General features: G+C 27.7%; 1 protein-coding gene across 1 annotated transcript in view; it reads left to right on the top strand.

Annotated features, from left to right (window-relative positions):
• Window positions 1-247: 247 nt before the first annotated feature.
• Window positions 248-18154, top strand: part of LOC145291550 (uncharacterized) — a 34737-nt gene continuing 16830 nt past the window's right edge. Inside the window, exon 1 of the mRNA XM_080137564.1 lies at window positions 248-377. The gene's annotated coding sequence lies outside the window, so the exon portion shown is untranslated. The remainder of the gene's footprint in view (window positions 378-18154) is intronic.

The following is an 18154-nucleotide window of genomic DNA, read 5'->3' as shown; positions in this document are numbered from 1 at the left end:
CATAAAATTTTATGTTCATAATTAAAAATAAAACTATTGATCAATTTGCGTGACTTTTGGAATATGACATCTTCTTTCCGTGACGGGTACATCCATCATAAAGATATTTTTTGTATTTTCTTTAAAATAAGGTTGACTTCTAACCAAGGCCTTAAAATAACGTTCAACAGTTATAATTTTGAAAGGTTGTAAATAGTTCATACCATTATACTCTGTCCTTTTATCTATTTTATTTATTTTTTACGTGCCTACTCTCTATCACTCTCTAATATGCTTCCTTTCTTTCTTTTATACTTTTGCTTCTCGCATTCTGATTTATCACAAAAGACGCACAGCGAACACGTTTTCTACTCCCAAATATGACTTACTCAAAAAAGGTACGTAACTGTTATTCTCTTTTTCATGTTCACCTAAAATTCGTTTTAAGTAACGTAATTTATTTATTTATATTACACATTTCTCCTCTTAATCATCGATTATCAAAAAATAACGATACAAACATTGCAAATATAGCAATTTGAACATATCAAAAACAGATGTGTCAGATTTTCATGAGTGTTTATTTTCGATCAATTGTCATTCTCTGCTCTTAGTTGTTTCTAAATGTTATTTTGCCATTAAACTGGTATATATGCGTAATTATATATATATATATATATATATATATATATATATATATATATATATATATATATATATATATATATATATATACTATTTGTTTTTCTTGTAAAAAATATATTATTTATATAACTGTTCTTATTATAAAAAAATACCCTTGGGGGGAGAGAGAGAGAGAGAGAGAGAGAGAGAGAGAGAGAGAGAGAGAGAGAGAGAGAGAGAGAGAGAGAGTTGGAAAGAAACTACTTCATTTATTCACATAAATTTAATCTACGAAAGTATAGAATTATGCGTAAACTTTAAAAGTGCTCAATACGTAGGTAGAGCTAGTTAGTAATTTATAAAATATATATGGCGATTAAGCTACACTGAATATTCTGCGTTTCATCCAACTATAGGATTCGTCAGGCTTATCCTATAGTTGGATGAAACGCAGAATATTCAGTGTAGCTTAATCGCCATATATATTTTATAAATTACTATATATATATATATATATATATATATATATATATATATATATATATATATATATATATATATATATATATATATATATATATATCAGTGGCGTATCTAGGGTATGGCAGGCATGGCCCGTGCCATGGGCGCCACTCTGACATGGGCGCAAAAATTGCTTGACAAAAATTAAAATTAGTAGTTAGGTATATCTAAGGTATAAATTATTAAGAAGGGGCGCACATTCAAACTTTGCCATGGACGCCATTTTACATAGGTACGCCACTGATATATATATATATATATATATATATATATATATATATATATATATATATATATATATATATATATATATTATATATATATATATATATACTAGCAGGCTGTCTGGCATTGCTCAGTCGTAAAATACGCTTAAATATGATATTTTGATTAATGCAGATGTCGTATTAACTGTTATATTATATTGGACCTAATATATAGTAATGATTTAAAAAGTTAAAAAAATAGAATGACTCGTGCGCCACTACCGAAAATCGAAACCAAAACGTTTAACATACGATTTACTTTTTCCTTTGACGTTAATGCCTGAGCTTTGAAGACATGTTTGCTGCTAGTCTAAAAATTCAAACATGAACCCAGAGCTATTGTGTAATGCATGCATATTCTTAATGCCGTCGTTCGACCTTCATCTGGCAAATTCCATTTCTTTAATTTTTACACTTTTGTCACATTTTATCTGACTAAAACCCAAATATAAAATTTTGCATGGGTTCTAATACCCTATAAATTAGATTTCATGCCTGTAGACCAAAAACCTGACAGAGGAGTTTGGCAGGCAAAATTTTTTAAACATATATACGCATGCAAAAAACATATATAGAAAGACGCATACATAAATATATATAGAAGAAGGTTGTGTTTACTATAAACTTTTTACGCAAATATTACGCAACTATAAATCATGTAGAATATCTGCATGAATATAATTACACGTAATAGTTAACTAAAGATGATCATCGCATAAGAAACCGAAATAATTACAATAAATGTTTAAAAAATATGCAAATTAGCTAGATATTTTGCAGATGAATGCAACTCCACGAACCATATATAACAAAGTTGTATTTTCTTTTTAAATAAATAGAAAAAAATGTTTAAGCAACATTAGGACTGACCAGTACTAAAATGTGAATTTGGGAATTCTATGTGCTGTATGTGCTCTCTGCTTATATCGGCATTGTTTCTGGTCAGTCTTTGGCCTCTACTTGCCACTGGGTCAAATAGTGCCGATTCAAGAGATATGCGGTTGTTTTGTGCAACCCTTGCTTCATAATTACACGCGGCGCTACCCTTACATGGATGTCCATTGTCTCTTAAAATGAAGAAATCGACACACACGCACACACACACACACACACACACACACACACACACACACACACACACACACACACATATATATATATATATATATAATTTGAAGGCATTTAAAATACATCGGACAGTTGATAAGCTTTACGACAGCGAGATTTAGTTCATTTTAGTTTTTTTTAAAGACGGTAAAAATGCGTAGAAGCCTTCGTGATAATTCAGAAACCTTCAAGTTTTGTGAAATTTTATCACTAGACATCAGATATCAATTTATAAATATTCTCAAACTTTAAGGTTGTTTCAAGTATATTAAATGTTTTTTGGAGTGCGCAATCTCTTATTTGAAAATTCAAATATTTCAAATAAACATTATAAAAAATTCATTATTAAAATTAATTAATAAAATTAATGGAATCAAAATTCATCAAATCTTGTTTCATTCGAAATAAGATTTCATGAATTTTAATTACTAATTAAAACCATTTAAACCAAATACTTCAGTTTTCGACATTTCCAGAATAAAACCCAGTTAATGGATTTCGATTACAATTAGAATAAGCGCCCATGACAGGATTAGTATATATTGATTTTACTTGTCATAATAGGACAAAACTCTTCGATTTGGGGATTTATTTATTTATATCACACATTTCTCCTTTTCATCGTTGATTATCGAATAGACGTAGCTAATATCACCACATAAACCTATTAAAAAATAGACGTAGCAAATATCACCACATAAACCTATTAAAAATAGACGTAATAAATATCACCACATAAACCTATTACAAAATAGACGTAACAAATATCACCACATAAACCTATTAAAAAATAGACGTAATAAATATCACCACATAAACCTATTAAAAAAAAGACGTAACAAATATCACCACATAAACCTATTAAAAAATAGACGTAGCAAATATCACCACATACACCTATTACAAAATAGACGTAGAAAATATCACCACATACACCTATTAAAAAATATACGTAGCAAATATCACCACATAAACCTATTACAAAATAGACGTAGAAAATATCACACCATAAACCTATTAAAAATAGACGTAGCAAATATAACCACATAAACCTATTAAAAAATAGACGTAGCAAATATCACCACATAAACCTATTAAAAAATAGACGTAGCAAATATCACCACACAAACCTATTAAAAAATAGACGTAACAAATATCACCACATAAACCTATTACAAAATAGACGTAGCAAATATCACCACATAAACCTATTAAAAAAACGCAATAAATATCACCACATAAACCTATTAAAAAATAGACGTAGCAAATATCACCACACAAACCTATTAAAAAATAGACGTAACAAATATCACCACATAAACCTATTACAAAATAGACGTAGCAAATATCACCACATAAACCTATTAAAAAAACGCAATAAATATCACCACATAAACCTATTAAAAAAACGCAATAAATATCACCACATAAACCTATTAAAACATAGACGTAACAAATATCACCACAGAAACCTATTAAATAATAGACGTAACAAATATCACCACATAAACCTATTAAAAAATAGACGTAGCAAATATCACCACATAAACCTATTAAAAAAACGCAATAAATATCACCACATAAACCTATTAAAAAATAGACGTAACAAATATCACTACATAAACCTTTTTAAAAAATAGACGTAACAAATATCACGACATAAACCTAATAAAAAATAGACGTAGCAAATATCACCACATAAACCTATTAAAACATGGACGTAGCAAATATAACCACATAAACCTATTAAAAAATAGACGTAGAAAATATCACCACATAAACCTAATAAAAAATAGACGTAGCAAATATCACCACATGAACCTATTATAAAATAGACGTAACAAATATCACCACATAAACCTAGTAAAAAATAGACGTAACAAATATCACCACATAAACCTATTAAAAAATAGACGTAACAAATACCACTACATAAACCTATTTAAAATAGACGAAGCAAATATCACCACATAAACCTATTAAAAAATAGACGTAACAAATATCACCACATAAACCTATTACAAAATAGACGTAATAAATATCACTACATAAACCTATTAAATAGACGTAGCAAATATAACCACATAAACCTATTAAAAAATAGACGTAACCAATATCACTACATAAACCTATTAAAAATAGACGTAGCAAATATGACCACAAAAAACTATTAAAAAATAGACGTCATAAATATCACTACATAAACATATTAATAATAGACGTAACAAATATCACCACATAAACCTATTAAAAAATAGACGTAACAAATATCACCACATAAACCTATTAAAAAATAGACGTAACAAATATCATTACGTAAACCTATTAAAAATAGACGTAGCAAATATGACCACATAAACCTATTAAAAAATAGACGTAACAAATATCACCACATAAACCTAATAAAAAATAGACGAAGCATAAATGACCACACAAACCTATTAAAAAATACACGTAACAAATATCACCACATAAACCTATTAAAAAAATAGACGTAGCAACTATCACCACATAAACCTAATAAAAAATAGACGTAGCAAATATGACCACATAAACCTATTAAAAAATAGACGTAATAAATATCACCACATAAACCTAATAAAAAATAGACGTAAAAAAAAACACCACATAAACCTATTTAAAAATAGACGTAATAAATATCACCACATAAACCTATTAAAAAAAGACGTAGAAAATATCACCACATAAACCTATTAAAAAAAGAAGAAAATATCACCACATAAACCTATTAAAAAATAGACGTAACAAATATCACCACATAAACCTATTAAAAAATAGACGTAGAAAGTATCACCACATAAACCTATTAAAAATAGACGTAGCTAATATCACCACATAAACCTATTAAAAAATAGACGTAACAAATATCATTATATAAACCTATTAAAAATAGACGTAGAAAATATCACCACATAAACCTATTAAAAAATAGACGTAACAAATATCACAACATAAACCTATTAAAAATAGACGTAAAAAATTTCACCACATAAACCTATTAAAAATAGACGTAGAAAATATCACCACATAAACCTATTAAAAAATATACGAAGCAAATATCACCACATAAACCTATTAAAAAATAGACGTAACAAATATCACCACATAAACCTAATAAAAAATAGACGTAGCAAATATCACCACATAAACCTATTAAAAATAGACGTAGCAAATATCACCACATAAACCTATTAAACAAAAGACGTAACAAATATCACCATATAAACCTATTAAAAAATAGACGTAGAAAATATCACCACATAAACCTATTTAAAAATAGACGTAGAAAATATCACCACATAAACCTATTAAAAAATAGACGAAGCAAATATCACCACATAAACCTATTAAAAAATAGACGTAGTAAATATCACCACATAAACGTATTTAAAAATAGACGTAGCAAATATCACCACATAAACCTATTAGAAATAGACGTAGCAAATATTACCACATAAACCTAATCAAAAATAGACGTAGCAAATATCACCACATAAACCTATTAAAAAATAGACGAAGCAAATATCACCACATAAACCTATTAAAAAATAGACGTAGCAAATATCACCACATAAACCTATTAGAAATAGACGTAGAAAATATCACCACATAAACCTAATCAAAAATAGACGTAGCAAATATCACCACATAAACCTATTAAAAAATAGACGAAGCAAATATCACCACATAAACGTATTAAAAAATAGACGTAGCAAATATCACCACATAAACCTATTAGAAATAGACGTAGCAAATATCACCACATAAACCTATTAAAAAATAGACGAAGCAAATATCACAACATAAACGTATTAAAAAATAGACGTAGCAAATATCACCACATAAACCTATTAGAAATAGACGTAGCAAGTATCACCACATAAACCTATTAGAAATAGAGTTAGCAAATATCACCACATAAACCTATTAGAAAATAGACGTAGCAAATATCACAACATAAACCTAATCAAAAATAGACGTAGCAAATACCATACATAAACTAATTAAAAAATAGACGTAGCAAATATCACCACATAAACCTATTAAAAAATAGACGTAGCAAATATCACCACATAAACTAAGTAAAAAATAGACGAAGCAAATATCACCGCACAAACCTATTAAAAACAGACGTAGCAAATATCACCACATAAACCTATTAGAAATAGACGTAGCAAATATCACCACATAAACCTATTAAAAAATAGACGAAGCAAATATCACCACATAAACCTAATCAAAAATAAACGTAGCAAATATCACCACGTATACCTATTAAAAATAGACGTAGCAAATATCACCACATAAACCTATTAGAAATAGACGTAGCAAATATCACTACATAAACCTAATCAAAAATAGACGTAGCAAATATCACCACATAAACCTATTAGAAATAGACGTAGCAAATATCACCACATAAACCTATTAAAAATAGACGTAGCAAATATCACCACATAAACCTAATCAAAAATAGACGTAGCAAATATCACCACATAAACCTATTAGAAATAGACTAAGCAAATATCACCACATAAACCTATTAAAAATAGACGTAGCAAATATCACCACATAAACCTAATCAAAAATAGACGTAGCAAATATCACCACATAAACCTAATCAAAAATAGACGTAGCAAATATCACCACATAAACCTATTAAAAATAGACGTAGCAAATATCACCACATAAACCTAATAAAAAATACACGTAGCAAATATCACTACATAAACCTATTAAAAATAGACGTAGCAAATATCACCACATAAACCTATTAGAAATAGACGTAGCAAATATCACCACATAAACCTATTAAAAATAGACGTAGCAAATATCACCACATAAACCTATTAGAAATAGACGTAGCAAATATCACCACATAAACCTAATCAAAAATAGACGAAGCAAATATAACCACATAAACCTATTAAAAAATAGACGTAGCAAATATCACCGCATAAACCTATTAAAAAATAGACGAAGCAAATATCACCACATAAACCTATTAAAAAATAGACGTAACAAATATCACCACATAAACCTATCAAAAAATAGACGTAGCAAATATCACTACATAAACCTAATCAAAAATAGACGTAGCAAATATCACCACATAAACCTATTAGAAATAGACGTAGCAAATATCACCACATAAACCTATTAAAAATAGACGTAGCAAATATCACCACATAAACCTTATCAAAAATAGACGTAGCAAATATCACCACATAAACCTAATCAAAAATAGACGTAGCAAATATCACCACATAAACCTATTAAAAATAGACGTAGCAAATATCACCACATAAACCTAATAAAAAATAGACGTAGCAAATATCACTACATAAACCTATTAAAAATAGACGTAGCAAATATCACCACATAAACCTATTAGAAATAGACGTAGCAAATATCACCACATAAACCTATTAAAAATAGACGTAGCAAATATCACCACATAAACCTATTAGAAATAGACGTAGCAAATATCACCACATAAACCTAATCAAAAATAGACGAAGCAAATATCACCACATAAACCTATTAAAAAATAGACGTAGCAAATATCACCGCATAAACCTATTAAAAAATAGACGAAGCAAATATCACCACATAAACCTATTAAAAAATAGACGTAACAAATATCACCACATAAACCTCTCAAAAAATAGACGTAGCAAATATCACCACATAAACCTATTAAAAATAGACGTAGCAAATATCACAACAAAAACCTAATAAAAAATAGACTAACCAAATATCACCACATAAACCTATTAAAAATAGATGTAGAAAATATAACCACATAAACCTATTAAAAAATAGACGTAACAAATATCACCACATACTCCTATTAAAAATAGACGTAACAAATATCACCACATAAACCTATTAAAAATAGACGTAACAAATATCACCACATAAACTAATTAAAAAATAGACGTAGAAAATATCACCACATAAACCTATTAAAAAATAGACGCAGCAAATATCACCACATAAACCTATTAAAAAATAGACGTAGCAAATATCACTACATAAACCTATTAAAAAATAGACGTAACAAATATCACCACATAAATCTAATAAAAAATACACGTAGCATATATGACTACATAAACCTATTAAAAAATAGACGTAACAAATATCACCACATAAACCTATTAAAAACAGACGTAGCAAATATCACCACATAAACCAAATAAAAAATAGACGTAACAAATATCACCACATAAACCTATTTAAAAATAGACGCAGCAAATATCACCACATAAACCTATTAAAAAATAGACGTAATAAATGTCAACACATAAACCTATTAATAAATATACGTAGTAAATATCACCACATAAACCTATTAAAAATAGACGCAGCAAATATCACCACATAAACCTATCAAAAAATAGACGTAACAAATATCACCACATAAACCTAATAAAAAATAGACGTAAAAAATATCACCACATAAACCTATTTAAAAATAGACGTAATAAATATCACCACATAAACCTATTAAAAAAAAGAAGAAAATATCACCACAGAAACCTATTAAAAAATAGACGTAACAAATATCACCACATAAACCTATTAAAAAATAGACGTAGCAAGTATCACTACATAAACCTATTAAAAATAAACGTAGCAAATATCACCACATAAACCTATTAAAAAATAGACGTAACAAATATCACCATATAAACCTCTTAAAAATAGACGTAGAAAATATCACCACAGAAACCTATTAAAAAATAGACGTAGCAAATATCACCACATAAACCTATCAAAAAATAGACGTACTAAATATCACCACATAAACCTATTAAAAAATAGACGTAACAAATATCACCACATAAACCTATTAAAAATAGACGTAGCAAATATCACCACATAAACCTAATAAAAAATAGACGTAGCAAATATCACCACATAAACCTAATCAAAAATAGACGTAATAAATATCACCACATAAGCCTAATAAAAAATAGACGTAAAAAATATCACCACATAAACCTATTTAAAAATAGACGTAATAAATATCACCACATAAACCTATTAAAAATAGACGTAGAAAATATCACCACATAAACTAATTAAAAAATAGACGTAGCAAATATCACCACATAAACCTATTAAAAAATAGACGTAACAAATATCACCACATAAACCTATTAAAAAATAGACGTAGCAAGTATCACCACATAAACCTATTAAAAATAGACGTAGCAAATATCACCACATAAACCTATTAAAAATAGACGTTACAAATATCACCATATAAACCTATTAAAAAATAGACGTAAAAAATATCACCACAGAAACCTATTAAAAAATAGACGTAACAAATATCACCATATACACCTATTAAAAAAAAGACGTAATAAATATCACCACATAAACCTATTAAAAAATAGACGTAACAAATATCACCACATAAACCTATTAAAAAAAAGGAGTAAAAAATTTTACCACATAAACCTATTAAAAAATAGACGTAGAAAATATCACCAAAAAAAAACCATTAAAAAATATACGAAGCAAATATCACAACATAAACCTATTAAAAATAGACGTAACAAATATCACCACATAAACCTATTAAAACATAGACGTAGCAAATATCACCACATAAACCTAATAAAAAATAGACGAAGCAAATATCACCACATAAACCTATTAAAAAATAGACGTAACAAATATCACCACCTAAACCTATTAAAAAATAGACGTAGAAAATATAACCACATAAACCTATTAAAAAATAGAAGTAACAAATATCACCACATACTCCTATTAAAAATAGACGTAACAAATATCACCACATAAACCTATTAAAAATAGACGTAGCAAATATCACCACATAAACTAATTAAAAAATAGACGTAGAAAATATCACCACATAAACCTATTAAAAAATAGACGAAGCAAATATCACCACATAAACCTATTAATAAATAGACGTTGCAAATATCACCACATAAACGTATTTAAAAATAGACGTAGCAAATATCACCACATAAACCTATTAAAAATAGACGTAGAAAATATCACCACATAAACCTATTAAAAAATAGACGTCACAAATATCACCATATAAACCTATAAAAAATTGACGTAGCAAATATCATCACACAAACCTATTAAAAAATAGACGTAACAAATATCACCACATAAACCTATTAAAAATAGACGTAGAAAATATCACCACATGAACCTATAAAAAAATAGACGCAGCAAATATCACCACATAAACCTATTAAAAAATAGACGTAGCAAATATCACCACAAAAAGCAATTAATAATATACGCACAAAATATCACCGCATAAACCTATTAAAAAATAGACGTAGCAAATATCACTACATAAACCTATTAAAAAATAGACGTAACAAATATCACCACATAAATCTAATAAAAAATACACGTAGCATATATGACCACATAAACCTATTTAAAAATAGACGCAGCAAATATCACCACATAAACCTATTAAAAAATAGACGTAATAAATATCACCACATAAACCTATTAATAAATATACGTAGCAAATATCACCACATAAACCTATTAAAAATAGACGCAGCAAATATCACCACATAAACCTATTAAAAAATAGACGTAGCAAATATCACTACATAAACCTTTTAAAAAATAGACGTAACAAATATGACCACATAAACCTATTAAAAAATAGACGTAATCAATATCACCACATAAACCTAATAAAAAATAGACGTAAAAAATATCACCACATAAACCTATTAAAAATAGACGTAATAAATATCACCACATAAACCTATTAAAAATAGACGTAATAAATATCACCACATAAACCTATTAAAAAAAGACGTAGAAAATATCACCACATAAACCTATTAAAAAAAAGAAGAAAATATCACCACAGAAACCTATTAAAAAATAGACGTAAAAAATATCACCACATAAACCTATTAAAAAATAGACGTAACAAATATCACCACATAAACCTATTAAAAATTAGACGTAGCAAATATCACCACATAAACCTATTAAAAATAGACGTAGCAAATATCACCACATAAACCTATTAAAAAATAGACGTAAAAAATATCACCATATAAACCTATTAAAAAATAGAAGTAAAAAATATCACCATATAAACCTATTAAAAAATAGACGTAGAAAATATCACCACATAAACCTATTAAAAAAAAGAAGAAAATATCACCACATAAACCTATTAAAAAATAGACGAAGCAAATATCACCACATAAACCTATTAAAAAATAGACGTAGCAAATATCACCACATAAACCTATTAAAAATAGACGTAGCAAATATCACCACATAAACCTATTAAAAAATAGACGTAAAAAATATCACCATATAAACCTATTAAAAAATAGAAGTAACAAATATCACCATATAAACCTATTAAAAAATAGACGTAGAAAATATCACCACATAAACCTATTAAAAAAAAGAAGAAAATATCACCACATAAACCTATTAAAAAATAGACGTAACAAATATCACCACATAAACCTATTAAAAAATAGACGTAGCAAATATCACCACATAAACCTATTAAAAATAGACGTAGCAAATATCACCACATAAACCTATTAAAAAATAGACGTAAAAAATATCACCATATAAACCTATTAAAAAATAGAAGTAACAAATATCACCATATAAACCTATTAAAAAATAGACGTAGAAAATATCACCACATAAACCTATTAAAAAATAGACGTAAAAAATATCACCATATAAACCTATTAAAAAATAGAAGTAACAAATATCACCATATAAACCTATTAAAAAATAGACGTAGAAAATATCACCACATAAACCTATTAAAAAATAGACGTAAAAAATATCACCATATAAACCTATTAAAAAATAGAAGTAACAAATATCACCATATAAACCTATTAAAAAATAGACGTAGAAAATATCACCACATAAACCTATTTAAAAATAGACGTAACAAATATAACCACATAAACCTATTAAAAAATAGACGTAGAAAATATCACCACATAAACCTATTAAAAAATAGACGTAACAAATATCACCACATAAACCTATTAAAAAATAGTCGTAAGAAATATCACCACATCAACTAATTAAAAAATAGACGTAGAAAATATCACCACATAAACCTATTAAAAAATAGACGAAGCAAATATCACCACATTAACCTATTAAAAAATAGACGTAACAAATATCACCGCATAAACGTATTTAAAAATATACGTAGCAAATATCACTACATAAACCTATTAAAAATAGACGTAGCAAATATCACCACATAAACCTATTAAAAAATAGACGTAACAAATATCACCATATAAACCTATTAAAAAATAGACGTAGCAAATATGCTCACATAAACCTATTAAAAATAGACGCAGAAAATATCACCACATAAACCTATTAAAAGATAGACGCAGCAAATATCACCACATAAACCTATTACAAAATAAACGTAGCAAATATCACCACATAAACCTATTAAAAAATAGACGTAGCAAATTTCACTACATAAACCTATTAAAAAATTGACGTAACAAATATCACCACATAAACCTATTAAAAAATAGACGTAACAAATATCACCACATAAACCTATTAAAAAATAGACGCAGCAAATATCACCACATAAACCTATTACAAAATAAACGTAGCAAATATCACCACATAATGCAATTAATAAATATACGTAGCAAATATTACCACATAAACCTTTTAAAAAATAGACGTAACAAATATCACCACATAAACCTAATCAAAAATAGACGTAATAAATATCACCACATAAACCTATTAAAAAATAGACGTAACAAATATCACCACATTAACCTATTAAAAAATAGACGTAACAAATATCACTACATAAACCTATTAAAAAATAGACGTAACAAATATCACCACATAAACCTATTAAAAATAGACGTAGCAAATATCACCACATAAACCTATTTAAAAAATTGACGTAGAAAATATCACCACATAAACCTATTAAAAATAGACGTAGAAAATATCACCACATAAACCTATTAAAAAATAGACGTAACAAATATCACCACATAAACTTATTAAAAATAGACGTAGCAAATATCACCACATAAACCTAATTAAAAATAGACGTAGAAAATATCACCACATAAACCTATTAAAAATAGACGTAGCATATATGACCACATAAACCTATTAAAAAATAGACGTAGCAAATATCACCACATAAACCTATTAAAAATAGACGTAGAAAATATCACCACATAAATTTATTAAAAATAGACGTAGAAAATATAACCACATAAACCTTTTAAAAAATAGACGTAACAAATATCACCACATAAACCTATTAAAAATAGACGTAGAAAATATCACCACATAAACCTATTTAAAAATAGACGTAGAAAATATCACCACATAAACCTATTTAAAAATAGACGTAGCAAATATCACCACATAAGAGAGAGAGAGAGAGAGAGAGAGAGAGAGAGAGAGAGAGAGAGAGAGAGAGAGAGAGAGAGAGTTGGAAAGAAACTACTTCATTTATTCACATAAATTTAATCTACGAAAGTATAGAATTATGCGTAAACTTTAAAAGTGCTCAATACGTAGGTAGAGCTAGTTAGTAATTTATAAAATATATATGGCGATTAAGCTACACTGAATATTCTGCGTTTCATCCAACTATAGGATTCGTCAGGCTTATCCTATAGTTGGATGAAACGCAGAATATTCAGTGTAGCTTAATCGCCATATATATTTTATAAATTACTATATATATATATATATATATATATATATATATATATATATATATATATATATATATATATATATATATCAGTGGCGTATCTAGGGTATGGCAGGCATGGCCCGTGCCATGGGCGCCACTCTGACATGGGCGCAAAAATTGCTTGACAAAAATTAAAATTAGTAGTTAGGTATATCTAAGGTATAAATTATTAAGAAGGGGCGCACATTCAAACTTTGCCATGGACGCCATTTTACATAGGTACGCCACTGATATATATATATATATATATATATATATATATATATATATATATATATATATATATATATATATATATATATATATATATATATACTAGCAGGCTGTCTGGCATTGCTCAGTCGTAAAATACGCTTAAATATGATATTTTGATTAATGCAGATGTCGTATTCACTGTTATATTATATTGGACCTAATATATAGTAATGATTTAAAAAGTTAAAAAAATAGAATGACTCGTGCGCCACTACCGAGAATCGAAACCAAAACGTTTAACATACGATTTACTTTTTCCTTTGACGTTAATGCCTGAGCTTTGAAGACATGTTTGCTGCTAGTCTAAAAATTCAAACATGAACCCAGAGCTATTGTGTAATGCATGCATATTCTTAATGCCGTCGTTCGACCTTCATCTGGCAAATTCCATTTCTTTAATTTTTACACTTTTGTCACATTTTATCTGACTAAAACCCAAATATAAAATTTTGCATGGGTTCTAATACCCTATAAATTAGATTTCATGCCTGTAGACCAAAAACCTGACAGAGGAGTTTGGCAGGCAAAATTTTTTAAACATATATACGCATGCAAAAAACATATATAGAAAGACGCATACATAAATATATATAGAAGAAGGTTGTGTTTACTATAAACTTTTTACGCAAATATTACGCAACTATAAATCATGTAGAATATCTGCATGAATATAATTACACGTAATAGTTAACTAAAGATGATCATCGCATAAGAAACCGAAATAATTACAATAAATGTTTAAAAAATATGCAAATTAGCTAGATCTTTTGCAGATGAATGCAACTCCACGAACCATATAAAACAAAGTTGTATTTTCTTTTTAAATAAATAGAAAAAAATGTTTAAGCAACATTAGGACTGACCAGTACTAAAATGTGAATTTGGGAATTCTATGTGCTGTATGTGCTCTCTGCTTATATCGGCATTGTTTCTGGTCAGTCTTTGGCCTCTACTTGCCACTGGACCAAATAGTGCCGATTCAAGAGATATGCGGTTGTTTTGTGCAACCCTTGCTTCATAATTACACGCGGCGCTACCCTTACATGGATGTCCATTGTCTCTTAAAATGAAGAAATCGACACACACGCACACACACACACACACACACACACACACACACACACACATATATATATATATATATATATAATTTGAAGGCATTTAAAATACATCGGACAGTTGATAAGCTTAACGACAGCGAGATTTAGTTCATTTTAGTTTTTTTTAAAGACGGTAAAAATGCGTAGAAGCCTTCGTGGTAATTCAGAAACCTTCAAGTTTTGCGAAATTTTATCACTAGACATCAGATATCAATTTATAAATATTCTCAAACTTTAAGGTTGTTTCAAGTATATTAAATGTTTTTTGGAGTGCGCAATCTCTTATTTGAAAATTCGAATATTTCAAACAAACATTATAAAAAATTCATTATTAAAATTAATTAATAAAATTAATGGAATCAAAATTAATCAAATCTTGTTTCATTCGAAATAAGATTTCATGAATTTTAATTACTAATTAAAACCATTTAAACCAAATACTTCAATTTTCGACATTTCCAGAATAAAAACCAGTTAATGGATTTCGATTAAAATTAGAATAAGCGCCCATGACAGGATTAGTATATATTGATTTTACTTGTCATAATAGGACAAAACTCTTCGATTTGGGGATTTATTTATTTATATCACACATTTCTCCTTTTCATCGTTGATTATCGAATAGACGTAGCTAATATCACCACATAAACCTATTAAAAAATAGACGTAGCTAATATCACCACATAAACCTATTAAAAAATAGACGTAGCTAATATCACCACATAAACCTATTAAAAAATAGACGTAGCTAATATCACCACATAAACCTATTAAAAAATAGAAGTAACAAATATCACCACATAAACCTATTAAAAAATAGACGTAGCTAATATCACCACATAAACCTATTAAAAAATAGACGTAGCTAATATCACCACATAAACCTATTAAAAAATAGACGTAGCTAATATCACCACATAAACCTATTAAAAAATAGAAGTAACAAATATCACCACATAAACCTATTAAAAAATAGACGTAGCAAATATCACCACATAAACCTATTAAAAAATATACGTAGCAAATATCACCACATAAACCTATTAAAAAAAAGAAGTAACAAGTATCACCACATAAACCTATTAAAAATAGACGTAGCAAATATCACCACATAAACCTATTAAAAATAGACGTAGCAAATATCACCACATAAACCTATTAAAAATAGACGTAGCAAATATCACTACATAAACCTATTAAAAAATAGACGTAGAAAATATCACCACATAAACCTAGTAAAAAATAGACGTAACAAATATCACCACATAAACGTATTTAAAAATAGACGTAGCAAATATCACCACATAAACCTATTTAAAAATAGACGTAGCAAATATCACTACATAAACCTATTAAAAAATATACGTAGCAAATATCACCACATAAACCTATTAAAAATAGACGTAGCTAATATCACCACATAAACCTATTAAAAATAGACGTAGCAAATATCACCACATAAACCTATTAAAAATAGACGTAGCAAATATCACCACATAAACCTATTAAAAATAGACGTAGCTAATATCACCACATAAACCTATTAAAAAATAGACGTAGCTAATATCACCACATAAACCTATTAAAAAATAGACGTAGCTAATATCACCACATAAACCTATTAAAAAATAGACGTAGCTAATATCACCACATAAACCTATTAAAAAATAGACGTAGCTAATATCACCACATAAACCTATTAAAAAATAGACGTAGCTAATATCACCACATAAACCTATTAAAAAATAGACGTAGCTAATATCACCACATAAACCTATTAAAAATAGACGTAACAAATATCACCACATAAACCTATTAAAAATAGACGTAGCAAATATCACTACATAAACCTATTAAAAAATAGACGTAGAAAATATCACCACATAAACCTATTAAAAAATAGACGTAACAAATATCACCACATAAACGTATTTAAAAATAGACGTAGCAAATATCACCACATAAACCTATTTAAAAATAGACGTAGCAAATATCACTACATAAACCTATTAAAAAATATACGTAGCAAATATCACCACATAAACCTATTAAAAATAGACGTAGCTAATATCACCACATAAACCTATTAAAAAATAGACGTAGCTAATATCACCACATAAACCTATTAAAAAATAGACGTAGCTAATATCACCACATAAACCTATTAAAAAATAGACGTAGCTAATATCACCACATAAACCTATTAAAAAATAGACGTAGCTAATATCACCACATAAACCTATTAAAAAATAGACGTAGCAAATATCACCACATAAACCTATTAAAAAATATACGTAGCAAATATCACCACATAAACCTATTAAAAAATAGAAGTAACAAGTATCACCACATAAACCTATTAAAAATAGACGTAGCAAATATCACCACATAAACCTAGTAAAAAATAGACGTAGCAAATATCACTACATAAACCTATTAAAAAATAGACGTAGCAAATATCACCACATAAACCTATTAAAAATAGA

Source organism: Euprymna scolopes, chromosome 12, assembly GCF_053919585.1.
Source record: "Euprymna scolopes isolate OS-2025 chromosome 12, ASM5391958v1, whole genome shotgun sequence".
Lineage (NCBI taxonomy): Eukaryota > Metazoa > Mollusca > Cephalopoda > Sepiida > Sepiolidae > Euprymna > Euprymna scolopes.
This window is presented reverse-complemented; position numbering and strand designations above follow the sequence as displayed.